Source organism: Podarcis melisellensis (assembly GCF_964234715.1).
Source record: "Podarcis melisellensis genome assembly, chromosome: 13".
Taxonomy (NCBI): Eukaryota; Metazoa; Chordata; class Lepidosauria; order Squamata; family Lacertidae; genus Podarcis; species Podarcis melisellensis.
Genome location: NC_138545.1, coordinates 33,176,443 through 33,187,961, shown reverse-complemented (window position 1 = coordinate 33,187,961; position 11,519 = coordinate 33,176,443).

The following is an 11,519-nucleotide window of genomic DNA, read 5'->3' as shown; positions in this document are numbered from 1 at the left end:
GACCCTTTTGCATTGGTCTTTGGGAAGGAGGGACCCACTGCTAAATCGTGGCCTAATTCAAGATGGGTCATAATAGCAGAACTACCAGCAATTCAAATACAGTGGTACCTCGGGTTACATACGCTTCAGGTTACATACACTTCAGGTTACACACTCCGCTAACCCAGAAATAGTGCTTCAGGTTAAGAACTTTGCTTCAGGATGAGAACAGAAATTGTGCTCCGGCGGTACGGCAGCAGCAGGAGGCCCCATTAGCTAAAGTGGTGCTTCAGGTTAAGAACAGTTTCAGGTTAAGAACGGACCTCCAGAATGAATTAAGTACTTAACCTGAGGTACCACTGTATGCGGTTTTTAAAAAAGGGGTTTCCCAGTGTATGCTTGGTTTAAAGGTGCGTCCCATCTGAGAAGGTTGAAGACTAGAGCAAGAGTGCATTCCTTACCACACAAATTGACAATATTTGATGCTGGGCTTCCCAGAACCATCTGGTTGGCCACTTTGAGGAATAAGCTGCTGGACTCAGTAGGTCTTTGGTCTTATCCACCAAGGAGGTCTTCGAGTCCTAATCCCATTTCCTCACAGTTGCTTGCAGTTCTTGGCTAACATTATTTAATGGAAACACTTGCACCCTTTTAAAATATACAGTGGTACCTTGGGTTAAGTACTTAATTCGTTCCGGAGGTCCGTTCTTAACCTGAAACTGTTCTTAACCTGAAGCACCACTTTAGCTAATGGGGCCTCCTGCTGCTGTCGCCCGTCCGCTAGAGCACGATTTCTGTTCTCATCCTGAAGCAAAGTTCTTAACCCAAGGTACGATTTCTGGGTTAGCGGAGTCTGTAACCTGAAGCGTATGTAACCTGAGGCGTATGTAACCTGAGGTACCACTGTATACAGTATATGAATCAATGTACTGGGAGAATGGCCCAGTCCAAGCCTTCTATTGTCTCATTGCGCTCTGGGAAGGAGACACATCCAAGCAAACTGTTTCTGCAAAGCCTTGTGGGCCCTGAAGTCACCTTCAGTATACAGAAAGTCTGTAGATACTATGGTACCTACGGTGGTACCTCGGTCTAAGAACAGTTCTGTTAACGAATGATTCGGGCAAAGCACTCCGCCAACACCGGAAGTAGGTGTTCCGGCTAGTGAACTTTGCCCTGGGAGAAGAATGGAAGCTGACCGATGGAAGGGCACCGGCGGCGGGAAGCCTCATTGGGAAAAGCGCGCCTCGGTTTAAGAACACTTTTGGTGTAAGAACGGACTTCTGGAACGAATTAAGTTCGTAAACGGCGGTACCACTGCATTGAAACAAGCATGCACCCAACTCTACCCTTAATCTTGTTGGCCACACAGCACTGGGACATACCAGGCCTCTGTGGTGAAAGGTGACAAGTTTGTGGGCTTTTTTTTTAGTTCAGGTGAGTAAGGGGGAAAGTAGGACAGGGCAAACCAGCAGTAAATTACACTGAGCGAGTTAATTCATTATTAGCAAAATACCTGTCTGCTCCAGTCTCTTCACTATCCCTCAAGCCCTCTGCTTCTAGCACTTCCCAGCTTCTCCCTCCTCTTAGGTATGGCCAGTGTCCCACCACCAGTTGCTGGGTTCAAAATCCTCTTCCTCTGCACCTTCCCTGGGGGGCTCTTGGTCGGTGGATTCCCCCACTCTTTCTCATCGAGCCAGTCCCTGACACAGAATTTCAGCCCCCAGAAGGCTGACCAAGTCCCTTCCCTTCCAGTTTTTTGTTGGCATTCGAAAACAGTTTTACTCTGGGAGGTGTCCCATTGTATCTTCACTGTCATTTTTTTTAAAAGCTCCTTTTTTCACCCCTTGATTTTTTTTTGTGTTCCTGTGGGGAGGGAGAAAGAGAGAGATGATAGATGATGATGATAGATAGATAGATGATAGATGATAGATAGATAGATAGATAGATAGATGATAGATAGATAGATAGATAGATGATAGATGATAGATAGATAGATGATAGATAGATAGATAGATAGATAGATAGATAGATAGATAGATAGATATAGATAGATAGATGATAGATAGATGATAGATAGATAGATAGATAGATAGATAGATAGATGATAGATAGATAGATAGATAGATAGATAGATAGATAGATAGATAGATAGATGATAGGTACCTCGGGTTACATACGCTTCAGGTTACAGACTCTGCTAACCCAGAAATATTACCTCGGGTTAAGAATTTTACCTCAGGATGAGAACAGAAATTGTGCCGCGGTGGCAGCGGTGGGAGGCCCCATTAGCTAAAGTGGTACCTCAGGTTAAGAACAGTTTCAGGTTAAGAATGGACCTCCGGAACGAATTAAGTTCTTAACCTGAGGTACCACTGTAGTGCATTTCTTTGGTATACTGTTGCGTTTATTTTAATGGAAGCTGCTCTGGAGAATTAGTTTTAATCCACAAATAACTGAAACAAGTAAAACAAGAGATATAGGTCTGAGAGCTTCTTTGAACCACATTGTGTATTGATAGCAAGCGATATGGAGGCAAGGTTGAGTGAACTGGGGAAAGTGGGGGAAGTTGTGGGCGTTTTCTTCTTATTCTTAATAAAGACCTTTGTTTCATTTTTGAAAACACCAAACAAACTATGACTAACCTGAGTCTCGGAGTGGAAATGGGCGGGGAGCCTACCCACATGGGAGCATTTGCATCAAACTTCACCTAATGTTTCTCATTTCTAAGCACACAGATGCATGAGAGCAGAAATCGTTCACTGGCGAAGGCTGCATCTGTAACAGCTGGCAACCCCCTTGGGGAAAAACCAGTTCAATACCCACACTGAAATAGCTGCTGAGTCACTGCACATGTGTGCCTATGCGTGCGCGCACACACACACAACTGGCAGCTCAAGACCAGCCGGAAAGTTGCAGGTGCATGAAAGACAATTTGAGTTTGGTGAATTTGTTGTGGGTGCAGTATTAGAGTCTAGCCACAAGGCTACGGAATGCCTTTCAGCCAAGGTTTCACCAGAACTCAAGGGCACAATGCACCGGGAAGTTCTCCTGCACAAGTCCTACTGAGATGAATGGGGGCTGGACAAGAGTGTGGCTTGAGCTCTGAGAACCTGTTCTTTCGTGCTCCAATCTGCTCCCTGCACCAGGGCTGGCTGGGTTTCCTATTCTTCTGGTCTATCGGAGGCAGGAGATGAATACCAGTTGCCAGGAAGAGTATTGTGGTACAGTGGTACCTCAGTTTACAGATACTTCAGGTTACAGACTCCGCTAACCCAGAAATATTAACTCAGGTTAAGAACTTTGCTTCAGGATGAGAACAGAAATCGTGCAGTGGCAGCGCAGCAGCAACAGGAAGCCCCATTAGCTAAAGTGGTGCTTCAGGTTAAGAACAATTTCAGGTTAAGAACGGACCTCCAGAACAAATTAAGTTTTTAACCCGAGGTACCAATGTACTCAGGTCCTGCCTGCAGCCTCCCCGTAAGCCTCTGATTGGCCACTCTTGGGAACAGGGTGCCAGAGCCCAGCACACTTAACAAAGCACAGTTCCCAGGATTATTTGAGATGGGGAAATGTGCTTTAAATGTGCAGAATGTACACAGTTTGGATAAACTGTTAGAATCATAGAGCTGGAAGAGACCCCAAGGGCCCTTTCATCTCCCAAAAGTTTTTGATCTGAGTTTCTACTGAAATGAGGCTGCATCTTAATGTTGTGTTTTAATCTTAGTTTTAAGTTGTATTTTAATCAATTGTTTTTATATCCGGTGTTAGCCGTCGTCTTGGCTGGGGAGGATGGGGTATAAATAAATTTTATTTTTATTTTTATTTTTATTTTTATTTTTGGCCATCTAGTCCAAGCCCCTGCAACGCAGGAATCTCAACCAAAGCATCCATGGCAGATGGCCACCCAACCTCTGCTTAAAAACCGCCAAGGAAGGAGAGTCTTGCAGGAGTCCGTTCCACTGTCGAAAGTTCCTCTTGATGTTTCCTCAGAATCTCCTTTCTTGTAATTTGAAGCCATTGGTTCCTGCACTACCCTCCAGAGCAGGAGAAAACAAGCTGTCCCCACCCAGGAGGGCTTTTGTTTACGTTCTTATGTGGCTTGGTTCAATCACTTGATTTGATTGGTGCTATTTGCACCGCACAGAATTTCCAGGAATCTGATTCTGAAAAGAAGGACCCAAAATGCCTCATGGAAATTTTTTTTTAAACGTGGAGCCAACAGAGAAAGCTTGCCAGCTTCCTTGTGTTTTCCTTGCATATGTGAGCATTGTGTGCATGTGATACAGCATGTGGGTAGACCTTCAGGAACTGCTTCCTCCCCACCCCTCTCCCCCCTCCCCAATCTACCCCCATCTGCTCAGTAGTATCGTGTTCAAGCTGCTTTCCACACTGTGGTGGACTTGCATTTCTGCCTGCAAAGAGTCATTGCAAATGCAGTGCAATCTATCCCTAAGCGAGGCAGCTGTTCTCCTGCAAGCAAATTTGACACAACACTGTTTCTCTGTACACACACACACACACACAGCCCTCCGTCTCAGCTCCACACATGCAAGCGAGTGCGCGCACACACAAAAACAGAGGCGCGTGTAACGCCGCTCGGAAGAATCGCCCGTTAATTATAAGGTTAAGGAAATGACAAACTGTTACGTTTCAGGCCTGACATCTTGACTCAGCTTCAGTGTACGTCTGTTTGTCTGTGTGTGAATGCCACTTCCTGCAAGATGCTTGCCCCCAAGATATTGGCCGTTCTCCTGCCTTCGATGCAAGCTGTCACATCTCATCAGAAAGGACCACTCTTGGAGATGCAGGAGGTTTTCCGGGGCCTCCCTGCTTGCTAGTTGGAAGGTCTTGCCAAACAGAATTTCACCCAGACGCTTCAAAAGAGGAGGCCAGGAAGGGCCTCGAAAGGCTATCAAATCCACCTGTGTACACTCTTTTGCACCAAGGATCTAACGCCCATTAAAGGTAAAGGTAAAGGGACCCTGGCCGACTCTGGGGTTGCGGCGCTCATCTCACTTTATTGGCCGAGGGAGCCAGCGTACAGCTTCCGGGTCATGTGGCTAGCATGACTAAGCCGCTTCTGGCGAATCAGAGCAGTGCACGGAAACGCCGTTTACCTTCCCACCAGAGCGGCACCTATTTATCTACTTGCACTTTGACATGCTTTCGAATTGCTAGGTTGGCAGGAGCAGGGACTGAGCAACGGGAGCTCACCCCGTTGTGGGGATTCGAACCGCCAACCTTCTGATCGGCAAGCCCTAGGCTCTGTGGTTTAACCCACAGCACCACCTGCGTCCATTAGTTATGTCTAAAAAAATACTGCTCCCACTTGTAGAACGAAGACAGAACCCAGGTGGTGAAAGGTGGAGCCCAGAGAAATCTGAGGGGATGAGGTGGAGCGAGGTAAAAGTTGTTGTTCTTGTTGTTTAAATTTGTATAAATTACAATATAAAAGAATCAAAATGCACAATAAAATTAAGAACAGAACCAAACCGATAACCCCCCCCCAACACATTTAAAAGGCATCAGATGTCAATCAGCCCAAGGCCTGGTTGAAGAGGAATGTTTTTGCCTGGCCCCTAAAGGTGTGTCATGAAGGCGCCAAGCGAATCTCTCTGGGGAGAGCATTTCACAAACAGAGAGCCACTGCAGAAGAGAAAGGTCAAGATCAGAACCTGTATTTTGTTGACTTGCCAGAACCCAAACCCAGGTTTTCTGTCGAGATTGGATAAACTTGTAAAATACCAGCAGGTGGATAAGCCTGCACTTAGGCCACAGGAGAACCACCGAACGTCCACATTCCCTATGTGATTAAGCTGCATTCTTAATCTTCTTTGGAAAACCATCTCTGTGCAATATCATCATCATCATCATACCTTTATTGGCATCACTTACAAACATTCAGAATAAATAAGCCAGTGAGATCTGGTCGCCATTTCAACAGTACAGTCATTTGCCAAAGGGAAGAAGAGGCAAACAATCTATTTCATCTCTGTGGGTCTCCAGCAAGGGCAGGATCCTGTAGCATACTTCGGCGACAAAAAATCAGATAGAGGAACTTAGCTACTGTCTTGGTGAGCTCCTGGTCTCTCCCCTGTAATAAGAAGCGTATAACCTTCGTCTCTGGTTTCCATGTTGGAATACATAGATGGTCTAGAAACTGTTGGCAGAGATCATCATACATTTTACATTTAAGGGCCATGTGAGCTAGAGTTTCCACCAGGTGGGCATCACATGGGCAGATCCTTTTTTTAAAAATAATTTTTATTAACTGGCCAATCACATCAAATTAAATCACATCACATAAATTCCAAATTACAAAGCCAAATTTTGAATTTTGTTGGGGGGACCCATACTTCAAGATCCGAAGGGGAATTCTGATCATCTCCTTGCTGCTGCGTTAATGTCAAATCAGTCCAAATCAGTCCAGACAGAGTTCGTAATTCTATCCCATCTTATCTTGCTGTTTCCACATCATATCTTGTTCATATATTTTCTCTTTTTTCTTTATGATCTCTTCTGATAGTCTCCTTAAGCCGATAAACACCAATAGTAATAATAATCCTGTGTGAATTTTCCGTTCTTCCAATCCTCAAATCAAGATGGTTTCCATATATCATCTCCTTCATAGATAACATTGCTCTTTCCATCATAATCTTACGAAACTGTCGCTCTTAAGTCCCACTGAGGAGTTTAATCCACAATATATAAACAGCTTTGTTTCTCTCTTTCTCCTCCAAGACTCAAGACCTCCGACAGAGCTTCCCAAAATGGCGACGGCATTTTAAACTGTGTCATTCCAAAGGTCTTATACCTTCCAAGGCATCACATGGGCAGATCCTATCTCCTTCTGCCATACCCACAAACCTGCTCCAAAGGAGGTTAGAAGGATTAGAATTGAACCTAGCCAGCGAAAAAGCCCTTCTTTTTTGAGGGTTAAACAAAAATTGTAGATAATTAAGGTTAATTTCCTGCACCCAAGAGAGTTGAAAATAAAGAGGGGAGCATGTTTTTTCCACAGCTGAGATTAGTTCCTGATGATCTATGTCCCACAGTCTAGTTTTGAACATGGCCTTGGCGATTGGGTGTGCAATATCAGTCTGCCTTATGAGATGCTTCTTTTCAAATGACCATTTTGCCCAGCTGCCTTCAGCTTCAGCAGATGTACAGTGGTGGTGAAAGGTGACTCGTAGCTCTGCTCACTGAAGAGGCATGCATACCTGCTGTGGCCTGGATTGGGGCAGCACTTCTCAATTCACCTGTCCACACTTGTTATTTATAAGCCTACCTTGGGCCGAAAGGTCTCTAGACATGCTCAGCTAGTACAGATCACACCCAATATTTTTGAAGTAAAAAAAAGGTAAAGGACCCCTGGACGGTTAAGTGCAGTCAAAGGTGACCATGGCGTTGCGGCGCTCATCTCGTTTTCAGACCAAGGGAGCCGGTGTTTGTCCACAGACAGTTTTCTGGGTCATGTGGCCAGCATGACTAAACCACTTCTGGTGCAATGGGACACTGTGACGGAAACCAGAGTACATGGAAACGGCATTTACCTTCCTGCCACAGCGGTACCTATTTATCTACTTGCACTGGTGTGCTTTCGAACTGCTAGGTTGGCAGGAGCTGGGACTGAGCAACGGGAGCTCACTCCATCACGGGGATTCAAACCTCTGACCTTCCAATTGGCAAGCTCAAGAGGCTCAGTGGTTTAGGCCACAGCGCCACCCACGTCTATTATTTTTGTTTTTGTTTTATTTTTGGAGTAAGTATAACTTGCGTGATCATTTGTCCTTCCTTATGGTCCATAGGGATGCAGGTGGCGCTGTGGATTAAATCACAGAGCCTAGGACTTGCCGATCAGAAGGTTGGCGGTTCGAATCCCCGCGACAGGGTGAGCTCACGTCGCTCGGTCCATGCTCCTGCCAACCTAGCAGTTTGAAAGCACATCAAAGTGCAACTAGATAAATAGGTACCACTCTGGCAAGAAGGTAAACGGTGTTTCCGTGTGCTGCTCTGGTTTGCCAGAAGCGGCTTAGTCATGCTGGCCACATGACCCAGAAGCTGTATGCCAGCTCCCTCAGCCAATAAAGTGAGATGAGCGCCACAACCCCAGAGTCAGCCACGACTGAACCTAATGGTCGGGGTCCATTTACCTTTACCTATGGTCCATTACTTATCAGAGGACAGTTGTGTATTTGAAGGGGTCCTCTATTGGAAGGGCTGCCTTGGTCTAAGGCCATTTTAAAGGTAGGTCACCTTCAGAAGGGAGAACAAGCAGGGGTTGGTAGTGGTCAATCCTCAGTGACCACCTGGACAGCAGATTGAGCAGGACCCCTGGTCACAGTCCTCTCCACTATGGTGAGATGTCTTGTTTTTTTCTGTTGAAATTGTCACCATAATTTCTACATAGGCATATAAATTAGCCCATGCTAATGATATGCAAATAGCCCCTGCCCTTTCTTTTCTGTTGTCACTCTTTTGGGCAATGCACAAGTGGCCACCCTAAATATAACTCAGATGGGAAACCCAAATGGAACACTAAAAGGGGGGGGGAGGGGAAACGCTTTCCAGGAAGCGGACACTTCCAGACTGTTGCTATTTGGGGGTGGGATTCAATCACCTCCTGACAAATGTAGGTTTCACCTTCAAAGTTGATTTGGAGAACTTGTGCAACAAGCTTCATGCTCCCCAAATTGTGGTGTTGTTGTTGTTTTGTGCTGGGGAAATGCAGGGTTTACACCTGCCTGATGCAACTTTATCTAACCTTCCTGCGAACAAATCCGGAAGAATCCTTAATAGACAGGTTGTCTGAAAGCAACCAGTGTAAGGGAATCAGGTACTTTTGTTCTCTCTCTTTGTGTGTGTGGTCATTAAATGTGAGGAAAGGCAACCTATATTTTGAATGAAGAAAGTGCTTCTAAGAATAAACAGAATGTCTTCGTACCAATAGCGAATAAACCACGGGCCAAACCACCACCCCTCACTTAGAAACACAGAATTGTAGAGTTGGAAGGGACCACAAGGATCATCTAGTCCAACCCCCTGCAATACAGGAATCTGTCACCCAATGTGGGGCTTGAACCCTGAGATTAAGAGTCTCATGCTCTACTGACTCAGCTTTTGGGAGCAGGCTCAAAAGGCTGAGAGGAAGGTGTGAGCATCCCACATGAACTCTGCTTTAGAAATTAAATGCTGCTCTCTTCCACCAGAGCCTTAAAAAAGGACTCTCTAGTACAGTGGTACCTCGAGTTACAAACGCTTCAGGTTACAGACGCTTCAGGTTACAGATTCTGCTAACCCAGAAATATTACCTCAGGTTAAGAACTTTGCTTCAGGATGAGAACAGAAATCGTGCTCTGGTGGCACAGTAACAGCAGAAGGCCCCATTACCTAAAGTGGTGCTTCACGTTAAGAACAGTTTCAGGTTAAGAACGGACCTCCAGAATGAATTAAGTTCTTAACCCGAGGTACCACTGTATCCCAAAAACATGCTTGGAAAGTCCAAAATATAAGTCCATTTCCTTGCTCTGTGGAAGCCAGTGTGCATAAAGTCATCATTATGCTCGTTTAAGATTGGAGGAATCTCTTGATGTGAGGAGTATCGGAAAACACACACAACTGCTGTGGTGCCACAAAGAAAACAAGTCATGGTTCTGTAATGAAAAACCCCAGCAGCTTCTGAATAGGTGTCCTTCCAATTTCTGTGTTTACATATTTATATGGGGTGGGGCACCATGTTTCTAATCCTCATTGTTTAAGACAAATCTGAAAGGGCTCCTGAGTCTTAAATTCTAGATGTATACTGCTGTGAAACTGTACAGAAACACAAGGCTTTCATTGGATAAATAAGAGTTTGTTCTGTGACTGGCTGTTGCAGACAAGCAGGCCTCAAAACTTTCTCCAGCCCTCCTTGCTTTGAAAGCAGAAGCTTCCTAAAGGAATTAACAGGCTGTGTTGAGCCAAGCGGGGAAGGTTTTGTTACACAGTACTGTGGTGGCTCAGAGAAAGGGGGGGGGGCGCAGCTGAATGAATACTGGCCCACATGCTGAGGGAGAAGTGAAGATCTAAGAACCTGTTCTGGGATATTAATCACTAGTTTTAGCTCCTTGTCAGCATCCTTTGGAGGGAGAGGGCTACCAGGCAAGCACTCCTTAATCTTCTGGAAGGAAGTGTGCTCCAGTTACAGGAGCACAACCTGATCCTTGCCAGTGTAAACAGAGAGGAACAGGAAGGAAAGCCATTAGCATAGCTCAGTTAATGCCATCCAAAAACAGCTTGAAATTGGGGGGAGGAGAGAGAGAGAGGCAGACAGACAGACAGACAGACAGACAGACAGACAGACAGAGAAGATTCCCAAGGGTTAATCCCTTTCCAGTCACATCTCTTCTCCAGTGTTGGACATGAAGGGAGGACAGACAAGGTCAAATCCTACTTCAAGGGCAAGGTGGCCTCTCCATTTCTGGCTTGTCGTCGTCATCTGCCACTAAGAGGTATACTGCCTTTGAATGTGGAGGCTCTATTGTGGCTCAGTTGTTGATGGACCTAACCTCCACTGATGATTTTGCCTCATCTCCCCTCCCCACCCTCACACCTTTTTAAAGCTCTTTAAACTAGCAGCCCGTTGCCAGGTTTTGGCCTGAATAAAACACACAATTTGATTATGGGCATAACTGGCCTTTCCCAAATCAGCATATGGGTGATTTATTTACATGTACAGTGGTACCTCGGGTTACATACGCTTCAGGTTACAGACTTCGCTAACCCAGAAATATTACCTCGGGTTAAGAACTTTGCTTCAGGATGAGAACAGAAATCGTGCTCTGCCTGTGCAGCGGCAGCGGGAGGCCCCATTAGCTAAAGTGGTGCTTCAGGTTAAGAACAGTTTCAGGTTAAGAACGGACCTCCAGAACGAATTAAGTACTTAACCCGAGGTACCACTGTATAGTGGAATTGTCCTGCAGACAGTAATGAGGGTAAGGCTGTGTGTGGTGGTGTTGGGGAATGAGTAGCAGAAATGCTTCGAAAATCAAAATAATACCCAGCTTTACAATCCTGTCCAATCAGCCGTATTAGTATTTTCCCTCAGTTTCCCAGTCTCCCTTGAGACATTTACAAATGAAACCAGAAGCAGTAAGTACCTTTTTACGGATTGTGTAAAGTTTGTGAAACAGCTGTAGCGTGATCTTGCCTTCCTGACAGCTGCGCAGTAATCCAGCACTCTGGGCGGAAGGCACTCTGCAGATGCTCAGAGCATGCTGCCCCTGAGCAAAGCCCTGGCGGCTGAAACAGCCTTCGGGGCCGGCATTTGAACCTTGAAGTAAATGCCACCCAAAGTTCCCAGCTCCTGGTTTTTAAAGCAAGAGATTGCAAGGGCCGGCAGCAGAGGGGGGGCGGAGGGGGGAGGGAAGAAGAGCTGGAAACAAGATAGGAGAGCCCTGGGGCCAGAGTGGGGGGGGGGAGGGCTGGCAAGGAAACATTGGAGAGGGATTTGAGGGAGGCACCCGTCTTGGAACGCTTCCAGTTCCAAGAGTTATAGTATG